General features: G+C 46.9%; 1 protein-coding gene across 2 annotated transcripts in view; it reads right to left on the bottom strand.

The window, feature by feature from the left end:
• Positions 1–20,916, bottom strand: part of FXYD6 (FXYD domain containing ion transport regulator 6) — a 33,819-nt gene extending 12,903 nt beyond the window's left edge. The window contains exon 1 of one of the 2 annotated variants that reach the window (XM_023526101.1): positions 20,641–20,916. The gene's annotated coding sequence lies outside the window, so the exon portion shown is untranslated. The remainder of the gene's footprint in view (positions 1–20,640) is intronic. The other variant, XM_011385374.2, reaches the window with a different exon arrangement.
• Between the last annotated feature and the right edge of the window lie 5,039 nt (positions 20,917–25,955).

Here is a 25,955-nt window from a genome sequence, read left to right on the forward strand (position 1 = left end):
TGAAGTAATAAATGTTTGTTGTTTTACGTTATTGAGTTTGGGGGTAATTTGTTATGCAGCAACAGATAACTAACACAACGTATCTACGAACTGATTTGTTCACAATCCTTTTTGAATCTGTCATCCTTCAAGTATGTTCTTTATTCATGAATAACATCTTTTAGAATTTTCTTTAATAGATCTATTAGTTACAAACTCAGTTTTTGTTTATCTGAAAATGTTTTCATTTCACCCTTGTGATGGACATACTGTGAGGTGATCCCCAATAATTCCAACCTTCTAGTATTCAAGCCTTTGGTTGTAATCCCCTCCTCTTGATGGGGGCAGGAGCTGGGACCTGCTTCTATCAAGGTGATGAGCTGTCACTCACATGATGGTATTATGTTATATAATACTTACATCTTGGCAGACAGAAGCTAGAGGATTTTCTCCCTTACTGGCTTGAAAAAGTAAGCTGCTACGTTATAAGAGGACCTATGGAGAGGAGCACATGGTAAAGAATTGTGGGAAGCCTCGATTAGCTCAGAGCAGCCCCTGGCCAAAGCCAGCAAGAAAATGGGGATGCTAGTCCTTCTGCCACAGCAGATGAATTCTGCCAACAACCTGAGGGAGTCTGGAAGTGAATCTTTCCCCAATTGATCCTCTGATTAGGCCATAACTCTAGTCAACGTAGATTATAGCTAGGTGAGACCCAGGTAAGCTGCGCTGGACTTCTACCCTACAAAAAGCACGAGATAATAAATATATATTGTTTTAAGCTTCTAAGTTTGTGGTAATTTGTTATGTACCAATAGAAAACTAATACAACCCTATCCCTGAAAGGTTTGGCTATATACACAATTCTAGATTGATCATTATTTAGGCTCTGCACTTTGAAGATGTTATTCCACTGCTTTCTGATTTCCATTATTGCTGTTGAGAAATCTGCTGCTGACCGTCATTCCTTTACAGATGTTCTATCTTTTCTCTCGGCCTCCTTTTATTTGCTTTCTTTTGGTGTTTTGAGTTTCACTAGACCACAGTCTAAATATGAATTTATTTTTAAGTATTGTTGTTTCCTTTACCTGTGGATTCATCCTTTTCAACAATCATAAAAAACTCTCAACCATTATCTCTTCAAATATTGCCTCTCCTCCATTCTATTTTCTTCTCTGAGACTATGTTCATGTTAGATAGTCTTATTCTATTTTCCCTATCACTTTGCTGCTTTTTCATGTTTTCTACTTCCTTGTTTCTCTGTGATATATTCTGGGTAATTATTTCAGATTTATTTTCCATGTACTCATTCTCTTTTGAATTGTGTTTAATCCATCCACTTAATTTTCCATTTCTATTATTATATATTTCTAAATGTTCTATTTGGTTTGTTTTTTTTTTCAAATTGCCTGGTCATTTTTGTAAAGTCTTTGTTGCCTGTTGTCATCATTTTTTTATTTCTTCCAACATCTCTTATATAGTTATTTTATATTCTGTATCTGATAATTCCAAAATCTTAAATCCTTTGGCATCTAAATCTATTTGTTATTTCTGTGCCTCTCGATCATAAGTGACTCAGTTTTTCCTGTGTTTGGTAACCTTTGATTGTGAGCTCAAGATAGATTTTACTCTGTGGGAAATTAACAGTCTTAAAATAGGAAGCTTTCCTCTAAAGAGAGTTTGTTTTGCTTTTTTCATGAAGACTGAAGGTGGCAGATACCAACTTTAGATCACTTTAGCTCCTCTCAGGGGTCTTGGGCTTAATGTAGGAGTCGCCAGTTTGGCTTCCTAAACTCGTTAGGGCCAAAGCTTATTAGTCTCTGGAATGCAGCAATGTCAACTAGCATTCATTCTATGAACAACTCTGGCTTAAGTTACAGTTACACTTCACGTAATCCAGTGCTAGTTTTATCTCATGGGTTTTAGTTTTTTTAGTTTTTAGGTAGTTTTTGTTTTGGGGAGAGGAGTGATAACTGGTGACTGGATGACTTCTCTTCCTTCTATGAGCCAATCTACAATAACAAATTTAGTTTATCTGAGATCACTTCTTTTTTAGTGGAAAGTCTCATCAATGTATTATCCAACTATAGTGTCCTAAATACATTTTTCAAAGTATGAAATAAAATAAGTTTTAAGCACCTGCTATTTGTAAAACCTTTAATTTTGGGGGTGGGGGAGAGAGTGTTGGGTTTACTGCTATTTCTCAGATCAAGTACAATCTACAAATTACATATTTAAGTTACATCTGTTCCTTGCTCAGCCAGTGGGGAGATGTGGCTCCAGACCTGGAAGGAGGATGAAACTGGACATTAAAAGCCTTCAAATCCTAGAGGCTTTGGTGTGAATATTGGATCTGAGGTGAAAGAGGGAAAGACAAATGGGCAAGATTTCCCACAGCGGCCGCTTGACAGCTCTAGCCAGGAAAGGAATTATTAGGCAAGTAGGGACCCTCCTGGGAATAGAAACGACACACATCAAGGGTTCCTGGCCACTAGTCCCTACTGTACCTTCCCCTCAACTTCCCCAGAATTACCTCTATAGATGCTCAGATCCAAGTCAATCCCTCAACACATGCTGAATTTCTAGAAAGTGCCACACTATTCTGGGTTCTACAAAGGATCAAGAGATGAACAAGGTACAGCTTAGGCTTCCAAGGAAAGGCAAGGTTAGGAAACAAAGGGGTCTGATATATCAGCAAATGTGAAGGGAGTTTCACAAGTGGGAGAGACTATACGCAAGGAGAGTCCATCAGGGCAAGGAAAAGAGGAGCAGGGGATATAACAGGGAATCTGGGATGGTTCCATGGAGGAGCTGATATTTCAGCTACACCTTGAAAATAGGATGGGATTTTGAGGGACTGGGCAAGAAGAGAGAAAAGGAAGGGCATTCTGGCAGAGAAAACAGCATGAGCAGAGACAGTGAGAAAGGAAAATGAGAAGCAGGATAACAAAAGTGTTCAGTTCAAGGTCAAGTTCAGTTCAAGTTGAACCTCAAGGCACTTCATTCAAGAGTGGCTGCCTAAAGTGGTTTCCTCAGAAGGATTCTGAATGAAGTCCAGCAGGAGAAAAGGTCTTCATCTATTAGTAATGTCTGCATAACACAAGAGGGGCTGTGACAGTAATATAAAAAGTATTTGCCATTTCTAGAGTAAGATACCTTCTAAACAGTGAATAATCCAGTTGAGTAAAGCATGAAAGGTGGGTGGTGAGAATTCTGATAAGACAGTTGGCGTCAGATTATGGAGGATATTGAATGCCATGCTAAAGAGTAAAGACCTGTCTTTGTATTCTAAAGAAAACATTTTTGATCATGTTACAGTGTGCTGAAAGAAATATTATTATAGATTTGGAAAGTGACCAACTTCCTAACTCCCTCAAGCTACTGCCAGGCCTGGGCTACATCAGCCACACCTCAGCACGAGCCTCTTCAGGGTGCTTCTTGGCCCCAACACTTATTTCTTAAAATCTCGTTGGTACCGCTGGCATTGCCCCTGAGTCAGTGGCCAAGTACACATACAGAGCCTCTGAAAAGATACAAAATGCATTTCTCTCACTGCAGTACCAAGAAACTCTGTCTGGGCCTCTACTCCCTCCAAGAAACTCTGTCTGGCCCTCTCTCCCTCCCACCCAATCTTTCCATTTATCACATATTCCTTTTTCCCGGAAAGGAAGCTGGGCTGCCTGGAGCTTGGCTGGGAGACAGAGAGTGGGATTAAAAGGTGATAGAAGTAATAAATCTCATTCCAAGCCACCGAGTCTGAGAAATAGGAGGATGGGATCTTGGGGAAAGGGAAAAACAAAGTAGGTTTGAATGGGGCTGGGAAAGGGGATTCAGGAACATTACATTTGTCACAATGTGCATGTTATGGAGAGGTCCTCATTCTGAGGCCCGGGACCCCCTGACTGGGACGCCTGAGGGCCTGGCTCCCTGGGACACGGCTCTGGAGAAGTTGGCACTGTCAGATGGGGGCCTCCTGGGCCTCCTCCCTCTGCCGCTCCCCAACTCTTGAACTCTAGATCATTTAGACCATCCTCCTCATCTGGAAAGTGGGACCAGCAACAATATTTTTACTTCCTGTATAGCATCTTTGAGAAAGAATTCAATTTCCACTCACTTTTCTTCTCCTCTCTCTGTTCTCCTTTATTTCTACATTGGTAAACTGCTGACATTTTGGTGGCAGCAGCACTTCCATGTTAATTTTCCTCCCTGATCATCCTGCCTCATGCGCAGTTGCTTTCTGCATGTGCGGGAGAAAGCAATCAGAAGAGTTTCTCCGGCAATTATCTTTCCATACTGAGTCACATAATTTCACATAATTGCCGGGTAAAAGCTGCTTGGAAAGAGAAGCCACTAGTTGATGATATAGCAACATACTATATTATTTTTGATTCCATGCAGCACTGAGGTAGATCAGAATACCCAGTTCTATTATGAAAATAACTCAGAAACAACCTCTCTTTAAAATGCAAAGGCTCTAAATTACAGTGGAACTCACTCTCCTCCCTCCCTCCATCAGCCCCCAAAGCCCTGCATCTTTTTCATTGCATCAACCTGCTCGCTTTCCTTAGGGCCAAGCCCATCAAATACACACCCAGAGGGCTCACCAAGGCCTGGGTTCTGGCAGGATCCCCAAAGAAAGATGAGGTTCCCTACTCCAGATAGGACATGCTAGAAGGGACCCTTTTATAGGGTCACAGAATGCCTGGGTCCCACTGTTTAGGCTAACTGGTTACCCTAGACTGTCACCCTATGCCAGAGGACCTGACTTAGCCTATGTATCCAAATCTTTACCAAAAAAAAAAAAAAGAAGAAGAAGTCAGTGAGAAGAAGATTCCATTGTGTATAAATAGGATATAAACCAAGATGTAAGGTTTTCCAGATGGAGTTAGAATTTCAGAGTGTCAGAGTGAGTTAGAATAATTGGGATGAAAGCTCTTAGTTTTTACTTAAGGAGACCAAGGCCCCAAACAGAGAAATGATGTAGCCAGTTCATCCAGCTAGTCAGGCCCAGAGCAGGGCTCAGAACCCACGCATCCACCTCCTGTCTGCTGCACCAGTGTGCTGGATTGCGTGGTGAGTATGAAAGAGTTGGAGGGGAGGAGTGGCCACGAGGGGCAGGGGAAAGGCTGAGCCATGCCTGAGAGTACTAAGGCAGCCCAGCTGGAGCCAGGGAAGAAGGCGAGGCACCTACAGGAATGAAGGTGACCAGGGCAATGAGACTGGGTAGGAGGGAAGCACTTGACAGGCACCTCAGCTCTCCATTAGAAGACCACCTTTGCTTGGACATGTCAGGGTACAGTGTTGGCTTCTGAGGTGAGTGATGGAATTATGTGTATAAAGGACCTTCAGAAGACATGGAGCCCATCTCCTCATTCTCTCAATAGAGGGCAATGGGATGATCAGAAAGTCCTCTCCAATTATCCTGGCTGCACTGTGTAGTTGAGTGTGGTGCAGGCGACTATTACTCTAGCACAGATCTGAACAGTCTAAGGCCATTCTAAGGACTAGAAACAGAGAAGGCCTAGGACTCAAAATTATCATGGACGAATTGGTCTGATTTACTGGCAGAGAGGTGGATTCTTTATATTCCTAAGATATCAGTAAGTCTTACTTTTTGGGAGGAGAAGGGTAGTCTGACCTATGTGTGTTAAGACAGAGACTGGCCTCCAGGTGCCTTCTAAGGCCCCTTAGCCCCTTAACCTCAGATTCCTTGAAGGCCCTGTGTGCAATGGGTGATACCATCAGTTCTCAATTACCTGCTGATGAATGGGGCTTGGGGAAGTGGTCAGCACAAATCAGCAGATAATGCCAAACCCCATGACTTTGGAAGGTGTTTTACTTTCATTAGAATTTAGGCATCCTAATGCCTGAGAGCTGGAACGGCTGAAATGTTCTTGATCTTCGCTGGCACCCATCCCCCCTCCCCAATGTCTTCCTTCCCCATCCACCCTAGGGCATCCAGGCATCCCCGACACTCACACACAGTTGCACCTTTCTTCTCTAAACCTCTTGTTATGTTTCCCATTTTAGATGCTTTGGCCCAAAGTTCCCCTGGGGTTTTATGTTCCAGAGTAAAAAGAAAGCAAAGAAGGAAAGGACAGTCATCATCCACTTGACAGCTCTGTGTCTAGAAGAGCTCCAGAGGTGGCTTTCCAGGATCCTTCCTGGCTGAGCCCAGCACTTCCATCAGGGCTGCTTTCGGGGATGGGATCACCTTGTGTCCTGTGACCCGTGGTCTGGAAACAGAGGTAAGGACCACACTGTGGCCTTAAACCCCCAACTTTGTGCCCTAAACACTCTGACCTTAAAGTCCCCCAGCCACAGTGACCCAGAGCCATGATCAAGTTTCGTCATCTGTTTTTGTAAAATGGAAGATGGATTCTTCTTCATCTTTGGCTCCTTCTGGGAGGCTGCTCAAAACTCCCTTTCCTCAAAGAGCCACAAAATATGGCTGCAGCCTCCTTCACTGTAATGCTATTCCCCCAGGCCAGTGTGCCCCCAACCCCAGGTCCACCCGCATGAGGCAGGGCACTCTGGGGCCAATGGCTGGAGAACATCAAGCATGAAGAGCAATGGTCAGGGCTGGAGCTCCTGGTGGCTACACAAAGCCCAGCCTCACTCACACTGCACACTTCCTGGGGCAGCAGCCCTGACCAGAGAGTGAAAGAAAAGGTACAGGAAAGACGGGTGAGTCTTCTAGGTGGTACAGAGCAGTGAGCTTGGTAGTAGGAGTGAGCAAGTTGCTGGCGATGGGGAGTTTGGGGGCAGGAAGGGGGACATAGGTCTGTCTGAAGCATAGTAGTCCTTCTATGGACATCACAGAAAGAAATGAGAGGAAAATTCTGAGATGGAAGGCCCAAATGTGAGGCCCAGTCTGGGAGTCTGGATTGGATAAAAGAGGCAGTAATCATCATCACGACAAACAACATAGATCAGGTACTATTCTTAGTATTTTAAATATTTATTCTCATTTAATACTTAAAAAAAGCCTACGAAGCATCACCATCAAACCATTTTACAGAGAAAGAAACTGAGGCAGTGAGAGGTCCCCTGGTGATAGCTGGATTCCAGACTTCAACCCAGCTCTGTCTGCTGGTGGAAGAAGGGTAATCTTCCTGCTGTGAGCTCTGAACTCCGGCCCTTGGGCCTCTCCAAGAGGCTCACCTCCCACACAGCTGTCACCCTGTTTCTTGCTCCTATCCCAGTCCAGTGGGCTGAGGCTGCAATGCTCAGCCTCCTGGGGTAGTCAGGGGAGCTCTCTAAAGAGGGCCATGATAAAGCCTCTGGGTGAACCGTTATCGACCAAGCTCCCCACAATCTCTAGCTTCATACACACTCGTGAGAGGAACAGACAGCAGCATGCATAGTGCCTGCCAGCTCACCCACGAGAATTTATATTCCCTTATTGGCTAAAGAGCTGTTTATTCAGGAAGTTGCTTTTTTTGTTTGTGTGTTTAACTGATGACAAATTGTGCAGCTGATTAGGTCCGGGGTGAAAACATGGGGAGGGGCTGGTACAGGATCGGCCAGTCCATTTCCCTGTCCCCTTCCTAAGGCTATTATAAAGGTTAAATGAGATAACACAAGGGAAGGATTTTTGTAAACTGTAAAGCACTGTGATAACAGCACCTGACATTTATGTCATGCCGAATACATTTAATCCTTATAGCAGTTCCAGATTATGATCTGGCTATGATTATGATCATTTCCTTTATGCAGATGGAGAAACTGAGGCCAGGAAGGTTAAGTAACCTGCCTACAGTTAAAGAGACAGAATTAGAACCCAAGCAATCTAGTTCCAGAGTCTTTCCTCTGAACGACTCCGCTTTCTTGCCTCTGTGCCAGTCACTGACTTTGTGGACCTGAGCAAGTTACTCTACCTCTTGGAGGCCTTCCTTCTGAAATGGTAAGATGGAAATAATAACACGCACCTTAGGAGTTGTGAGGATTACATGAAACAGCCTTTGTGCGTGGGCAATTATTGTTTGCCCACACCCATCCCTTCTGAGAAGGACATCTCCTTTTGGAGGGGAGCTAGCTCCGCCCCCAACTCCGACCATGTAGGTTTACTAGTGGTGCCAATTGCAGCCCCTCCCTTGTAGCTAAAAAGGAATGGGTATGAGATCCAGTGTCCTGCCAGAGGCTGTCAAATGGAACCAAGGGAGGAAGGGTAAAAGCAGCCCAGCTGCGAAATGTGGGCAGAAGTCAGCCAGCAGCAGTCAGGTGAAGAGCTGGCGGGAGCGAGGAGCTGGGGGAAGGGACAGGGACAGGGGCAGGGTCGCAAGTTGGTGTGCTCCAGGCCTATCTGTTCCTAAACCAGCACTGCCCTGTCCATCCTGAAGTTTGGCTCTGTGAACCGAGAATCCCTGCCTTGCCTAAACTAGATGGAGTTCAGTTTCCGTCATCTGCAGCGAAAACGGATACCGTGTCAGAGCTGAGCACTGCGCCTGGCAAACGGCAATCGCTCTTTAAGCATCAGCTGTTAATATTATTACTGTTATCATTCTCCAACTTTTTCCTCAGATTCCTCCTTCATTTTTTACCTTCTCTTGGGAAATAGAGAAGAGAAACAGAACCGAGCAGGGGAAAGAGCCCCAGTACCCTCCTCTCTCTTCCCTTCCTTATCTCTTTGTTTTCTAACCTCCAGTCCTCCTGACACTCCGCAGGGAGGGGGCTTGGCCCACAGCCAACACAGCCAGAGAGCTTGACTCAAAAGGCTCCTCAGCCACTGCCTTCTCCTAACTCAAGAAAAACAGCCTGCGTCACCCAGGGCCACAGACAGATGGCGAGGGAGAGCACGTCCGGCTGAGTCAGAGACTGGTGACACAACGCCTCAGCCAACACTGAAGGCAGCCTCCAGACACCGAAGCAAGATAAACAGAGAGGGCAGGAGACAGGAGAGAAAAAGAAATCCCGGAGGAAGAGACACTAAATAGGGAGGTGCTCAAAGAGAAGTGTGAGAGGCAGCCAAAGGAAAAAGAAAGGCTGCAAAATGGAACAGAGGTTCTCTCAGGGGCAGTTCTCGGCAGAAACCGAGTGAGAAAAGTGGAAAAGGAGGAAAACAGGTGGCAACGCGAAGAGAGATGGAGACTGCTGAGAGAAGAAAAAATGTGCTTTGGAGAGACATCGAACAGTCTCTACGTGGTCGCCTTCCCACAAGACCCTCGCTGGGCCTACACGCTTGGCTGCCTCAGTTGCCTCCACCATACCCCTGCATGCCCTCATCACGCTGATGCTCCAAAGAGCAAAGAAGGGGAAATGCACCAGGGTGGAGAATGGGGAGGACAGTCGACAGACAGCTGCTGTTCCTAGGAGCAGTATCTCCCGCCTCTCCCTAGCTGCAGGACAGCTGCCCAGGAGAAGACACAGGTCTCTGCTGTCAGGGCAGCCTGCTGGACAGGGTCCAAGAGCCCGAGGCCTAGCCCTGGAGGGTCCCAGGCACCCCTCCTCTCTAACTAGCATGCCCAGTCTTCCTCCTAACCCAAAGTCCTTCTAGGAGAACCCACAGCCTCCCACAAGGCCCGTTGGGTGTATCTCTCTGGAAATGCTGGGCCCAGAGACATAGGCAGGGCCGACTGGACTTCCGTAAAACTGCTGAAGGCCCTCCTGACTCCTTGAGTTTAGGAGAGTTCAGGGCAAGATCTATCAGGCCAGGGACTTGTCCTTCAGCCCTGGACCCTCGAGTGTACCAGTGACTGTCATAAGAATGAGGAGAAGCAACTGGGTTTTCTGTGTTCCACAGTCCACCCTGCTCCCGTTCCCTGCCCATGGTTGCTGAAGGGGATGATGATGGTGGTGATGATGAAGTCTACCAAACATTTGAAAAACACCTTACTTACCAGACAACTTCACAAGCTAGGTCAAAGGAACATAACAAGTACAAGTGACGCTGGGTATCACTGCCATTTCACAGATTAGAAAAGGTGAGGCTCAGAGTTATGTTACTCGCCCAGGGTCCCACAGCCAACGATGGCATGGCCGGCATCGGCTCTTGATTTCGTGATTACCAAATGCTACACTCTTTCTATTCCTTCTTGCTGCCTCCCTGGCAAGGGTAGAAATGTGTGGGAACTAAGGAAAATGAGAATGCTGACCCGACTCAAGACCAAGTTGGCCTCGTTGGGTGGGAATGTTCTTACCCAGGCCAAAGAAGAGAAATTAGGGTGAGACTAACTCAAATAAAATTAAATAGCTTTATTAAACTTCAGCATGCATTATATCGTTTTTTTTCCCTTTCCCAGTTTCTTGCCCAACTCTGCTCTGTCACGATGACTGATGTTAGGCTAAGGCTGGGACACTAGAGCCCCTCATGGGGAGGGAGGAGGCCTGGCTTATATGCCAGCCATTGCTAGACCCCAGCTGTTTACAATTCTGCCCCATCAGTCCTAGCTGAGCCTCGGCATCAACAGGCACTCTTGTCTCTCTCCTCAGCCCCCACCCAGCTCACAGCAGCTTCTGGGCACCCCACTGCTCTCTGCCCAGCAGAATATCAGTGCATTTATGCTGGGAGCTGGACGGTGTCCCAGAGCAGTTGTAGATGATCCTGTCCATTGGAGTTCAGCTTAGAGAGGATGCCAATAGAACCACTAATCTGGCAACTGCCAGCCTTTGATGCAGATCTCCCTTTTTTTCTGGCATGGTTCAGAATTAGATTAGGGTGTAGAGCTGAAATAAAGACCACTCTCTACTCAAAAAAAACATCCACACCCACAACATTCTCCCAAGGAGAGATTTTGAAACTTCTCTAAACGCTTCTTTTACAAGGTAAATACTTCCAATTCTAACAGTCATTTTATATCTTTTCCTGAGTTATTTTAATCAGATTGCTTTCCAAACTGCTAAGATTTGCCTGCATTTAGGTGGAGAAATTGATGGAGAAAAGGAGGGTAATTTTGGAACAAGGTGTAATTTGGGAAAGAATGACACCATTATGCTTCCAGTAACCAATTAACAAACATTTATTGATGGCCTACAGTTGTCCAGGAACTTGTCTCCTCACTGAGGGAACTCCAACAGCACAGTCCCTGCCTCGTGGAGCTGACAGTCTAACAGAATTCTCAGGGCTTCCTCCCTCCCTCCCAGTCCTAGCCATGTTTATTCCTGCAATATCTCTACAATCTGGTCTTTCTTTTCCATTGATCACTCCAGTTCAGAGCCTCATTATTGCTTTCCTGGGCTGCTGCAGTAGCTTGCCTAATATTGGAGTAGTTGTACACATCTTTAACCTCCTCCCTCCAATCTGTGCCAGACATTGATAATTGAATGACTAATCTACTTAACGTGTATTCTGATCACTTCCCTACCAAACACAAATGCAATCACAATGCTTCAGTATCCTATGTATTTTTGTTTATTGAAACTTTTAATTTTGGTATATAAAACCTCTACGTTTATCCTTTTTTACCCTTCCAGGACATTTCCCATTACTTCCAGCGAAGATGTCTCCTGCCATGCGTGTATTGATATCCGTGCCTTTATATATTCCCTTCCTTTCACTTAGAATGCCCTTCCCTTCTGTTTATTTCAGTTCTCAACCCTGGCTGCACTTAGAGAGCCTTTTAATAATAAAATAATTGAAATAATAACGATGCCTGGGAATTAACTAAGCCCCACTAAAAACTCAGGGGTGTCGCCAAGGCATCAGTAATTTGTAGAATCTCCCCACTAATTCTAATGTGCACTCGAGGTTGACAAATGCTATCTTTGCCCAATTACCACTCCAGCCTATAGTCTGAACTTCTCTCTCTAGACTCGAAAAGTACTTATTGCCTATCATTAGCACTGATTGTGCACCTCTCACATTCTGTTTTATTCTCTCTTTTATAAGGTTCTTCTAGCTGATAAGTCTCTGTGCTGCTCCATGACTTGGAAAAGGTGGGGTAGTGCAGACAGCCAGTGAGCACTAGTTAACAGATTGATATGTTTATCTCAGAGAGTGGAAAGAGCACTGCTCCAATCACCAGGCCCTAGAATTGTGCTGGAGGTGGGCACTGAAAGGGGCTGAAAACCCGGACCTGTCAACAGCAACGGTAATGAATCACGCTAATAGTACCTTTGATGTGATGTGATGAAAATAGCAGGGAATTTACCTCTGCAATCTTTATCCCCCAAACCCATAAGCTGAATCTAATCATGAAAAACACATCAGACAAATCCCAATTGCGGGATATCTTACAGTATACCTGACCAGTCAAAACTATCAAGGTCATCAAAAACTTGAGAAACTGTCACAGCCAAGAGGAGCCTAAGGAGACACGATGACTAAATATAAAGTGGTATTTTGGATGGGATCCTGGAACAGAAAAGGGACATCAGGTAAAAACTAAGTAAATCAGAATAAACTCTGGACTTTAGTTAATAATAATGTCAATATTGGTTCATTATTTGTGTGAAAAATAATGTAAACAGAGCCATTCCAAAGGGAGTTGGAGTCGCCACCCCAAAGGAACTTCCTTGCACATCTTACTCCTCATATATGCCTTTGGAATGTCTGAACTGGGCAAAATAACTCTTGAACTGGGCCAATGCAACATTGTATTCCAAACAATTGTCTGCAAAGCTAATGGAAAGCAGACATTCTGACTACCAGACTGAAAATTAAGACATTCTTTAGGATTAGCACCACCATGTATAGCTAAAGAATAACTTAGCTTATCTGCACCAACAGAAATTCCTTCCTTGATTTGTTAACACCAATAGAAATTCCTTCCTTCTATTAATGCAGCTATTCCCTTTCCTTCCTCATAAAAAAACCCTTGTCTTCACCCGCTAATTGGAACACTTTGGGTTTCTGCCTGAATCGTTGCTCCCCAAAAGTTATTTGTTTGGATCTCAAATGAATGTTGGTTGCGTCTTACTTTGGCCTTTTATTTTTATTTTTATTTGTAACAAATGTACCACACTTATGTAAGATATTAATAATAATGGGGGAACTGTGTGTGTGTGTGTGTGTGTGTGTGTGTGTGTGTTGAGGAGGGTGTAGACTGGAACTCTGTACTATCTGCTCAATATTTTCATAAATCTAAAATTGTTTCTAAAAGATCTATTAAAAAATAATTAAAAATTTAAAATTCAGTTAAAAACAAAAACAGTCCCCAATCCCATCTCATGACCTTCCTGGCACACTGTATGGAGGGAGCCCTGTGCCCTGATCAGTGTCTGATGCTTTCTGTCTGGTGCTTCTGAACCATAGAAGCCCAGAGCCAAATCCAGCAAAAGCTTTTAAAGCTGCCATTTAAAACCAAGTGCTTTGGGTCCAACCAAAGGTCACTGATGGATCTTCGGCCTCCAGAGAAAATGCAACCTGTTCCCTAGATTGGCATTTTAACGCCTATCAAATAAACAATTAAACCTCAATTATTCTGTTTAATAGCCTAACTTAAAATGATGGTCCCTTTATGAAGTTCCAGTGAGGGGTGGTTGAGCCAACAGGACTCAAAGCCTGGAGCTGAGGAGAAAGCAGAGGGTGGTGACATTCTAGTAGGCTAAGGGACTCACAGTGGCTGGACACTACTGAACCCCCGCACTATCTCGAAGGCTGCTAGACAGCACTGGAGCAGGGCGGAGCGCCTCTGGCCCAGATCTTCCCTTCCCGCTGACACCTCCCAGGGTGGTCCCTTCCCAATGGGTCTTCTCTTGTCATGGGACTCTCAGGCCTGGCAGGGCCTCCCTGAGTAACCCCATCACTGGATCTGCCTCACTATCCTTCATTCATCAAGGGGGATACCCTGAGCCCGTGGTTCCCCATGACTCAAAGCTGTTTCTTTAGAGCCCAGAACTCATCCAGCCTGGCTGCACAGGGGGAGTGGTAGGCACAAAACTCCTTTATTATACAGCAGAATACATTATTTTAACCAGGAGGCACCTTTACCTTTAACATAGAGTGAATTCTGGGGAAGAGAAACTGGGTCAGAAGAAGAAAATAACTGACCATGAAAAGAAATAGGGCCTCTTCCTTAGAAAGGAAAACAGAATTCGCAAATCACAAACACAGGCCTGGTTTCTAGAAGTCTCCCTAGAAATACCAAGTTGGCCCACTAGAGTGGGCACAGTGCCTTGCTGCCACCCCACTGTCACTGCCAACATCTCAGCCATTATCCCATGGGCTTCGCATAACAGCCCTCGGAGGCAGGCACACAGAGCAGTATCGTGCAGCCAACTCCAGCACAGACTAATGACACGAGTTGCCCAGTGAATTGGGGAGCAGGACACGGGCCTGCTACCTGCCAGCACTGGGGCCCAGGCCCCTGCCCCTGAGAGGATCTCAGTCCAGTTACAGGAGTCTGGTTGGCAGGCAACATTGCACAGAAGCCCTAGGCTGGGCCCCAGCAAGCTGGGCGGGCATGAGTGAGTCAGGCCAGCAAAGGGATCACCTCCTCCACACGCCTGCTGACAAAGACCCATTCAAGAGGGGCCAGACAAGCAGTCCCACCCAGCAGCAGGAACAGAAACTCAGAACAGCACTTAGGGCCAGAGGCCCAGGCCCTGCTCACAACACCATCACAGTTACCAGGAAGCTTGGCTGATCAGCTTACACAACCTCTGCCCAACAGCCCACCTCCTTGAAAGCACAACTCTGGCCTGCATGTTTGACCCTGCAGAGTACTTTGCATATACTCACACTATCTTGCTTGGGGGTTAGTATGCCTGGGGAGGAACCCTGACCATGGGATGGGGCCTACATGCCTGGTAATCTGTCCTACCTCTGGGTGGTGAGGGTAGGTACATGTGCATGCATGGAGGGTTTGCTTATTTGTTTATCTTTGCTTCAGGAAACACATTTTGCCCTCCCTACAGCCTGCCATCTGCCCTCATTTCCCCTATTCCAACAGAGCCAAGGCCCATATTCCTTTCCACGTACTGCCATCGCTAGTGTGTCTCCCGCATCAGACGATGAGCTTCTTAGGGGCAGAGGAACATTCTAGGCATCTCTGGATCCCCAGAATTTAGCATAGTAGCTGCTCAATAAATGCTGATGACAGAATGAATGGGTATTTCAGCATCATTATCCCTTTAAGTCCAAATCCAGTCTAAGCTCAGAACAACCTAAGGATCTGCATCAAATTTCTGAAGACTTTTAAAACTTTCACAGTGCACTCCTCCCCCACTTCCTCACTTCCGCTTTCTAGGTCTCTGTCAAATCCCAATCACCAAAATGCTATGATGAATCAGCAACCTCCATCAGCTTCAGTCCTTAAGTATCCCAGACCTAAGATAGAGTCAAATTCTTAGTTTTAGACTCTGCCAAAGGAACTGGGCATGGGAATGAAGAAATGTACATGTTAGAAAAGTGTGGTATGCACCTGGATATGAGTGACAGGCAGAAGACAGCCTGGAAGGACAAGTGGGCTTTCGACACCTCCTGATAGGTTAGGGCTTTTTCCCACCTATGTTCAGCTCACACACTCATTGGGCTTTCTCTCTGTGTCTGCTACCAAGCCAGGCACTGTCCAGGGGACATGCAGACTTTGTCTTTGAAGAGGTAGGTGGGGGTAGCAAGGAGAAGGTGTGGATATAAGCTAAAACGCAAGCACAGTGGGCAGTGGAACATTCAGAGGTAAAGGGAAGAGGAAAGCATGTCTGTTTACTGGGAATTAAGAAAAGCTATTTGAAAGAATGAGTGCTTGAGAGCCACTTCAAAGGATGATATAACAACAAAATGTCATTCTAATAACAATAATATGTCATTGCTATTATTATTATTATAGCAGCTAATATCTACTGACTGTTTACTATGTACTAGGTACCACACAAAGCACTTTACAGAACTTACCCTGCTCAATTCTCATGCTCATTTGACAGATAAGAAAACTGAGGCTTCGAAAAGTTAAGAAAACTAGCAAGCATCAGAACCCAGATTAGAGTCCAAGTATGTGTATCTCCAAAGGCCACCCCCACCCTAGTCAGCAGGCTGGAGTGAGAGCTCAGAAAGGGCCTGAGCGGAGGCAGAAAGGAGGAACTATAGGCCTGGGATGACTACTACCTGAAGAAGGTGCCTGAATAGTAGTTGCAGCCAGGTCATGAAGAACTTTGAGTGCCAGTGCGGGCACCTGTCTGTATTAATAAGCAATGGGAAGCAGCAGGAGGTCTGACATAACTAGATCAGTGGGAAAAATGGATAGGGTTGAGAGGATGGAAGTGAAGAGGCCATCACAATGGTTTGGGTGAGAGACTGCAGCTGGGCAAGGTGAGAGTGTGTGGGAACCTGTGAGCACATGCCTATGTGTTAGGTCTGCAAGATTATGTATGTGTGAGAAAGGGAAAGTGTGCAAGTGTGAGTGAGCATGTGAGTGAGCGTGGGGAGCCTTCCTGTTGAAGAAGGTTGCAGAGCCTTCACGGTGGGAGGTGGGGTGAGGTAAGCAGGGAGAGAGGAAGGGACAGGACAAATCAATTGGTCTATCTGAGCAGGAGGGCTCTGGTGAATTAGAAACCATCATTTCACAGCTCTGTGGCCCCTGAGAAGCCCACAGAACCTGGCATATTAGAGGGACTCGATTAACATTTGTTAAAATGATGTATAAATGAATTTAAGATCTCGGCCTCAAGTCTTTGGAGGCCTGGCTTTGCACTCCATCTGGGTGGGGGGCCCTGTCAGTCCAACTACACCTTTCCTCATCCCTGGCCCCCTCCAACCCAGATCAGATATTCTGAGCTGGGCAGCCACAGTCCCAGGGCCTCAGCCCCCGTCCTGGGCCTTGTGCTCCCTGCATATCTTTCTAACAAGCATGTTCCTGTGAGGACTCCAAGCTGATTTCACACTTTCCTAGGTCAGGGTCTCCCCTCATCCCTCCTATTCCAGAGCAGAGAAGATGCTGCCAAATTGGTTCCAAGCTTTTGTCTGGGCTGGAGATATTCTGCTTCTTATTAGGGGCAGAGAGAACTGACCAGCACCTCCTGACACACTCTCCAGCTGGCCAAAGACTCTCCCTCTGGAGGATTTCATAGGCCCACCAAAGGATGGCCCTGGATCTCATCCTCTCCAGAAGACACCCCTTTCAAGACTGTGCCCAGCCCCAGTTTTTGTCCCAGCAAAACAGAACAGGTACCACAGTGTCCAGGAGGGGCCGGCTCCCACAACCCGAGATAAGAAAACTTGGTCTCAGTTTCTTGGGTACCTCCTGTCCCACTGTGTAAAAGGGGAGGCTTTCTCCAGAGTAACGAAAGACCATTTCCTTTCCTGCTCAGCTTGGCTACAACCCTGTTTGATGAAATAATGAGTACGATTTGGCATCTAGAGAGAAAAGGGATCTCTCTCAGACTGAATAAGCTACAAAAATTTAGAGGATGAAACACCTTGAAAATCATGGAATCTAAACCCCCTAAAAACAAGGAAATATCGACAGACGTGAAAATAGATGTAGAAATAGAGGCCTAAAATCTTGGAGGCTTTCAGTTGCTTAACATCAATCTAAGCCATTCTTTGCTTTCACCAGAAACCCAGTTTGCATCCAAAAGGATATCTGTGGAATAAATGCACCTGCCTTTGGGGCAGAGCCTGGACTAGAACCTGGGTCTGTGCCTCTGCGCTCATAGCCTTTATGCTCAGGCTCTCTGCCTCCTGGGGCTGTGCCTGTCATAACTGTTTTATTTCCTCCAGGCCACTCGGGCAGAAGCTGGTGGGTGATTTGTTAGACAGTGAGTCCTGGGGGCCACCTGGCACAGTCTGCCATCCAGATGGCAGCCACCTAAATCCAACAGGGTGGGAGGGGGGGGTGGGCAGGGGAATGTGTGCTCTGATTTATGGGAGATGTAGGTGGGCTGGCTTGCCTCAGGCTATGGGGCATTTCCAGGGTCTAGGAAACTGCTCCTTCTCCCCATCCCCTTTTCTTGCCACACTCTCCAAGAAAACGTAAAGAAGTAAGCTCACTATCCACTAGGGAGGAGTCCCCAACCCCTAGGCCAGTACCAGTACATGGCCTGTTAGGAACCTGGCCACACAGCAGGAAGTGAGTGGCAGGCCACAGAGTGAAGCTTCATCTGTATTTGCAGCCACTCTCCAGCACTAGCATCACCCCCTCAGCTCCACCACAGATCATCAGGCATTAGATTCTCATAGGGGCACCGGTACCTGGTGCCAAAAATGTTGGAGACCGCTGCACTAGGGAACCCACACTTTGGAAGGGCCATACTAGTCCCCACAGGGTTGCTGTCAGTGAAAAAGGAAGGCAAGAAATGTGGGAAAAGCAGTAAGAGGTCACAAATCCTGGCTGAAAATTCAGAAGGTCCTAGCCACTACTGGGTGTGTGAGCCTCAGCTTCCCCATCTGAGCCTCAGTTTCTCCATCTGAGCCTCAGTTTCTCTCTTTAATGAAGTCCACGTTGGATGTTCCCTCAAGGCCCCTTCTGGCTCTGAGAAACCTAGGATTCTGAGGTAAGGAACTGTGTCTTCCTCTTCACCTTCATGTCTCCAGCACCTAACACATAGTAGGTACTTAAACCAGTTCACTGAAGGATCAGATGAAATGGGTCCTCGGTCAGTCCAAAAATTGCATAAAGGCCAGGACGGAGATTCTTCTCTCCAGTCTACCACCTGACAACCACAGAATCCACAGGTCTTGGAAAAGCCCTGGCAAGCCTGGAGCCCTTTGCAAACTGCTTCTTCCCCTCTATACACAAATGTGGTTGGAGGAGCCAAGCAGGAAGCGAGAAAATGTGCTTGGGAGAGAGAGGAAGGCCTAGATCCCAGACAGGAGCAGATCACCCTACGCCTACTTTCTAAACTCACCTGGCTCCTCTTCCTCCTGCCTCTTCTGGCTTCCCTCTCCTTCTTGGCCCTCTTTCCCTCTTTGTCTCCTCTCTCTGCCCTCCCATCTCCTTTCGCTCTTTGTGCACAGTCACCTTTCCTGCCTCCTCTGTGGAAGATCAGAACCTTCTGCTGGTCCCGGAGTGCCTGATCCTGTTAGGCAGGAAGACTGGGGGCTGAGTGGAGACTTTTCTGATGGGCCAGGCTTTCTCAGGGGCAAGGCAGGGTTTAGAAAGCCCCAATGGGAGAGATTTAAATTTTCCCTCTGGGCCTCCTGAGCCTTCCCCCTACACGCCCTGGCACAGAGCCAGATGAGACAGGAAACGTCTTCTCTTCCAAGCTGAGACCTATTTAGAAGAATAGTGAGTGTGCACACGCCTGTTGTGCGTGTGTGCGCGCGCGTGTGTTGGGGAAGGGATGGGATGTGTTATTGTTGGTGTGTGAATATACACAGTATAATGGCAGGGTGTATGGGTAGCATCATGGGTGGTGTATTGTGGTGAGGTATACGTATGGTGTATCTGGTGTGCATTGTGATGTATGTGTATAAGTGGTATGTTTACAGAGTGTGTGTAGTGAGTAGGGTGTGTGGTGTGTGTAGTGTGGTATGTATATGTGTTTGGGTGTTTGGAGTGTGTTTGTGATGTGTAGTGTGGGGGTGAGTGGAGTAGGTAAGGGGCCATGTCAGCTTGGGTGGAAGCTAGCTACCCAGGGTCCCCTACCCAGAGAAGCCAGGGTTAATCAGTATCTAGGCAACCATGCTGGGGGGAGGGGAGGAGATATGGAGGTGAGGAATGGGCAGGAAAAGGAGGGAGGCTGAGAACTGAAGAGGAGTTACCATGGCAACTAACAGGCAGGTCACGTGCAAAAGGCTAAGTTGTGGAAGCAGACATACATATCCACACATACATAATATGAGGGCACTAGGTCCCCAGAGTGGGGGTCATTTTACAGGGGACGTGGGCTGCCCACTGATCCATCTCCAAATCTGGAAATCTGGGCCCAGCCAGGGAGCACTGCCAAGGAGACAAAGGAAGTAGAGATCGAGGCCACATTGCTGGGGAGAAGCCACAGCTGCCTCAGCCCCCCACATCTGGAAGTTGGCAGCAGGGCCTGGACAGGCCCATTTCTCCAGCACAACTGCTCCCTGCTCCAACCTTTGGGTGCTTTCTCTATCAGTCACCACTTGTAAGAGCCAGAAGCAAGCACCAGGAGCCACTGGCTGCTCTTCCAACTCTCCACGGAAGCCGGGCAAGACACAATGGGAGAGGTTCTGCTAGGACCAGCCCTGCTGGGGAAAGGAGCTGGGCATGAAAAAAAAAGGGGAAAATAGGGGGGTTCAGGGCTCCTAGAAGAAATCAAGATTGGATAAACAAGAAGGAGAAAAAATTGATGCAGATGTTCTCATGAATCCCCATGCCCTGGAACCTCCGCCCGTCTTTGCCTTCCCCCACTGCCCAGCCAGCATCCAAGCCCGAAATCAGCAAGTCCCATTTTGTATTGCTCATGTGTCCACACTCAACATCCAGCCATCTCCCTACGCTCTACTCCAGTGTCCACAGCCTCCAAGTAACAAAGGGTAGGCTCCCCCTAGATACAGGGGGAGGGGATGCAGCCCTTTTCCCCTTCTAAAAACCAGAGCCTCAAGCTCCAGACAGAAGCAAGTGAGTTTCCAGCCAGCAGTTTCACCCCCACTGCCATGGCCTGCCTCCCCTCAGAGACCCCTCTCCCCTTCCGACGCCCACATCCTCCCTTACATCCTAATCCAGTTTCCGCAGCCCAAGCGGCAGCTGCCTCGGAGGAAGGCTCACACCCACCGAAACAAACAAACCCCGCAGCTCCGGGGTGCCCGCGATCGGTCCGCACCCGAGCCTCCCCCTCCTGGTAGAAGAACCCAACTTTGCCACGTCCGCAGCCGCTTACCTGCACAGCGTACTCCCCTCCGAGACGATCCCTGGAGGACGTGCCGAGTCCGGGGGAGCTGGGAGTGGGGTGGCTCAGGCAGGGCGGTGGGAGAGGCTTTCTCTGTTTTCCCGCCTCCCCTCCGGCTAAGGGCTGGGCTCCGGGAGAGGCGCGTGCAGCGGGGGTGGGGAGCGGTGGGCGGGGCTCGGCCGGCCTGCCCGGGGGACCGCTGCAGCCGAGTCGCGGTCCGGCTGGTTTCTGGATAGCCTCGGCGCAGACCCCTCTCCACTCGCCCTGCGCAGCCCTCCTGCTCCCGGCTCGCCGCCTCGGCCGCGGGTGAGGGAGGGATTCTTTCAAAGGGCGGCCACCTCCGAGAAGCAACAGGAGCCTGCCGCCGAGGGGGCGGGCCAGTACCAGCACGGATTTGCCAACTGCTGCTGCCTTTTGGTTTTCTCTGGTGAGGGTGGGAAGGGAGCGAGACAAACACAATGACAGAGCTAGTGTCACTCTGAAATAGTAAACTGAGGGGAACGGGAAAATCAGAGAAAATAACCCAGCACCAGACACTGCAACCCACGTTAATTGGAGCCTTGGCAATTAAGGGGAATGTGCAACCAAAAGCATGAATGGCTGTGTCATAGGCGCTCGCGCGGGCTCTGGTTGTGATCGTCATCTAAGCTAGAGCAGGTGGGGTTCTGGGAGTGGGACACTCGCCCCGACCACAGATTTGCTGCCTAGAACCCCCTTTTCAAAGTCTCCCATCCTGGCCCTGCCAGGTCACAGCACTACCCTCTCCCCAGCTCACTCCTCAGGGTCCAAATTCAAGATGGCAAACTGAATTTGAAGATTTAGATTTTAGTTCTGCAATTCAGCCTGTGACGTGATCTAGAGCAAATCACTGAAGGAAGCTCTCGAGCTTCAGTTTCCTCCCATGTGAAAATGGCTCTGAGAACCCTGACCTCCTGGGAGACTTAGCCTAGCACTTAGAATAAACCAGCTGTCCTCACCAGGAGCAGGTTTGTAGGAAGGGAAGAGTCCAGGCACTGGCAGAAAACAGAAACACAGCAAGAGCTGACCACTTGGTAGTCAGGAAGCCATGCTGCCTGCCATGAGACTGCCCAGCTTGAGCCAAGAAGGGGGCAAACAGCATGAGGGGTAGATGTTGAGAAAGGCTGGGAGTGTCCAGGCCTGGGCAGGGCCCCCTGGGACTTCCTTATAGGGACAATGGGTACTGCTAGGAAGAGACCCAGCCATACATCTAACACCCCAACCCTGGGCCTCCATTTTCTCATTTGTGCAATGAAGGAAATGGCTAGATAATCTTCAGGCCCCTCCCAGCTTGAACCTTAGATGATTTAATTATCTTAATAAATGGTCATGTCTCAAAACCCCAAGACAGGAAATATTCAAGAAATGCTTTGCACAGATTTGGAAGCCATAAATGACTACTGAGAGAGTGAAGTAGCCTCCTCAGGGAGACACTCAAGAGGACAGCTCTGATCTGCGTGACTTTACACAAGCTTTCTGTACCTGTCTTTTCCTTTATAAGCTGAGAACTTGGTTACAATGTCCTTCTCCCTCTTCTTTTGGTCTAGGTGAGAAATCAGCCCATGCCACTTACTAGACCTCTGCTCTTGAGCAAGTAGATTAATCCCTCCCAGATGCCCTTGACTTCTGCCTGTTGGACACCTCTCTGTGTTGCTGTTTTGGAGTTCCTACTGGCAAGGACAGGTCAAATCCAAGCTTTGCGAGCCTGTTAAGGAAAGGAAAGGCTAGGGGTCAGAACTCCAAAGCTGAACCACCTGCTCATACCAGTCCCTTTCTTGCCAGAGAATTTTAAAGAGTTTGGCCAAATTACTGAGCAGGTACCTCTGCCTAACACTGCTGACCACTGAAAGGTAGCAGAGAGATACCAGAAGGTACATTCACATGAGAAAGGGCCATGGCTTGCCTCTCAAATGATATTTCTTCTCAGTCCATCCAGAGGCACTGCTGAAAGAATTTGGGGTGACGCGGCTGTGAAGTCACACACAAGCTTGTTCTAGAGGGAGTCCTCTCTCTCTTCTAGGGGGAGAAGAAACACATCTAGTCCCTACCCTATGAAACATGTGGGCATGGGTTTTAAAGAAAGGTCACCAACTGCTTCATTCTTTCAACACATGTATTGGTGTGAGGAGCTACTAGCCCTGGGCCAAGCTCCAGGGTACAACACTGAAAGGAAAGACACACTAATAGGTGAGATAGATAGCCATTTATTAAATAGTCTCATAAATAAACATGTAATTAAAACATGGTTCAGAACTCTGAGGAAGTAGCATTTGACAAGTGATCTGAAGGGTCAGGAGATGTTAAGGAAATGAGATGAAGGAGCCAGGAATTAGAATGACAGATGGGCGTGGGAAATGATTCTGACACAGGAACAGAAGGAACATGTGCAAAGGCCCTGAGGCAGAAGGAGCATGTCATGGAAGGATCCCGAACAGAGGAGACAGGCTGGAAAAGGAAGCAGATGCCAGACTAAGCAGGCCTGATAGTTCCTGGATGATTCCAACCTTAATCCTCAGGACAATGAAAAGCCACTGAAGAGCATCAAGAAAACTGTTGCAAGCAAAAATTGGGGAGTAGCTGGCTGTAGCAAGGGAACTCTCAGCCATGGCTCAGGGGCTATGAGGAGAGAAATGCTAATGTGAAGTAAGAAATGGGCCCGAATCCCAAATGAAGAGAACCCAAATTCCTTAGAGGCCCAAGAAGCAAAGAGAGAGAGAATGAGAGACAGAGAGAGAGAGACAGGCAGAGAGAGAGAGAGCGAGCGAGAGAGCGCGCGCGAGAGTGTGAGCTGGGGCAAGACTACATAGCCATAGTGAAAGTAGGGAAGAAACCATTTCTGAACCACCCACCTCCAGTATTGGCGCCATGGGAGACCTAGGGCTTGAGAGGACGGTATAACTGTTGGGAGTGTAAGAGAGTGCTACATGCTTTAAAATGTGTGCTCAGCTGACTAAATGACTTACAACTGTATAGCTAAAACTCCATCTGGATAGTACTTGCCCCAGTTCCCTTATGCTGTAGCAGAAGTAGGTCTTTGTTATGTCAGTGCCTGGGTCACACAGCCATAGAAAGGAAGCTAAAGGCCTGCAGGGAAAATTAAAGAAGCAAGACCAGGAGTCTTGGAAGGGAGACCCCTGCCCTTCCCAGCAGGTAACCCTCCAAGGTGAACACAAGAAGATTCTGGGGTGCCATTTCATCCTAGGGTGTGCAGTACAAAACCAGAGCAGATTCTGTCCTCTAGGGGCACAGGGCAGGCCACCCCAAGATATCTCACAGTAGCATATTATTTGGAATTAAAGTTAAGAAACTGCCCATGCAAGGAGAAAACCTTGACCTCTCTGTCTCTATAAAAGCAGGAGATAAATCTCCCACGTGATAAGTGCCCTCCCTGTTCCTGAGGGCTGAGAGACACAACATTATTACAAAAGTCAGAAGAATCCAGAGTGGAAAGCTTGTACAAACAAGCCTAGTGATGTCTTTACTAGTTTACTACACAAGCCCAAACTTCGTTCAGACTCCTCACTAACCCAAAGCTCGCTTAGATTCCTTTCCATTGAGCACTAACTTTCTTTGTCCTATCAATTTATCGCAAATTTATTGTTTGTCTAAAAGTATAAAAAGGTTCCGGTTTCAGTCATTTCTTTGAGCCTCATTTTATGGTCTGAGCATCATATTGTGATTCTCCGGTGCACACATATTAAATTGGTTTTTCTGTGTTATTCTAGTCTTGCATCAATTTTATTATTTTATGACTAGTGTAATCATAAAAACTAAAGAGGGGAAGTGGGATTCTCCCCACCCCACACAGGCAAATGCTAAACCCTCAATCCCCAGGACAGAACTGTTCCCTAACTTCTTGGCTGGAGGAGTTCCAATCATTTCCAAATTACTCCTTGATCCAGATCCCTTCCTCCCTCCCAGACTGCTCTTTCTCGAACTTCTTTGGCTTCTCTCTTAGGCAGCTGTGTGGGCCAGGGGCAGGCCAGGCAGTTTGTCACTCTGCTCTATGTGGCTTCTGGACAATCCAATTCACAACCACGGTTTTACCGCCCACTCAGGGCTGATGACCCCACAATCTCCAGCCTGGTCCTCACCCCAGAGATCCAGCAGAATACTCCTCGGGGACTCAGCGCTGCTCACACTGCATGCATCATTTGACCCAACCAAAGTTGCTTCCCCTCATGTCTTCCTCGATTCCTAAATGGCACTGCCCCAGCCCACTTACTCACCCTCACTCCTCTTCCCTCACTGCTTCTGTTCCAGCTCAGGCCTCCTTGGCACCAGCCTCTGCTGGTAACTCTGACTCTGTCTCCTCATTCCCAGGCTATCAACTCTTGTTTGATAGTTATTTTCTACAACACATATATGGTTCAAACCTTCAGTGGCTCCCAGTTTCTACAAGTTTTAATCCAACTTTTTTTTAAAGAAAAAAATTTTTCTAAGAAAAAATGTTTTTACTAAATAACACTTCTTCAGCTCATCAAAATACAAAATTGTTTGGATCGTAAACTCTTCAGTTATAAATTGCTCTTCCAATATTATAGGTTGCATTGAGTCATGCTTTATAATTTTTGTCTATATGAGGGCTCAGAATTAGCAGAGATGTAAAAGCTTGTTTTCCTTTTTTAAATTTTTCAGTTACTGTTGACATTCAATGTTATATTAACTTTAGGTATCCAAAGTGATTCCCTCAATAAGTCTAGTACCCACCTGACACCATACATAGTTATTACATTATTATTGACTTTATTCTCTATGTTGTACTTTAAATCCCCATGACTATTTTGTAACTACCAATTTGTACTTCTTAATTCCTTTATCTTTTTTACCCAGCCCCCACTCCCCCACACACTTGGCCACCATCAAAATGTTCTCTGTATTTACGTATTTGTTTCTGTTTTGTTTGTATATTTACTTTGTTTTTTAGACTCCACATATAAGCGAAATTACGTATTTGTTTTTCTCTGTCTTACTTCGCTTAGCATAATACCTTCTAGATACATCCATGTTGTCGCAAATGGTAAAATTTCATTCTTTTTTTGTAGCCGAGTAATATTCCATTGTACATATGTACCACTTCTTCTTTATTCACTTGTCTATTGATGAACACTTAGGTTGGCTACTGTAAATAATGCTGCAAGCTGTAAATGATATTGTACATAATTCTGCTGAAATAATGCCCTATGTTTATTGCATATATCTTTTCAAATTAGTGTTTTGGATTTTTTTGGATAAATAGCCAGAAAGGAGATTGCTGGGTCATATAGTAGTTCTATTTTCAATTTTTT

Source organism: Pteropus vampyrus, unplaced genomic scaffold (genome assembly GCF_000151845.1).
Source record: "Pteropus vampyrus isolate Shadow unplaced genomic scaffold, Pvam_2.0 Scaffold705, whole genome shotgun sequence".
NCBI classification, from domain to species: Eukaryota; Metazoa; Chordata; class Mammalia; order Chiroptera; family Pteropodidae; genus Pteropus; species Pteropus vampyrus.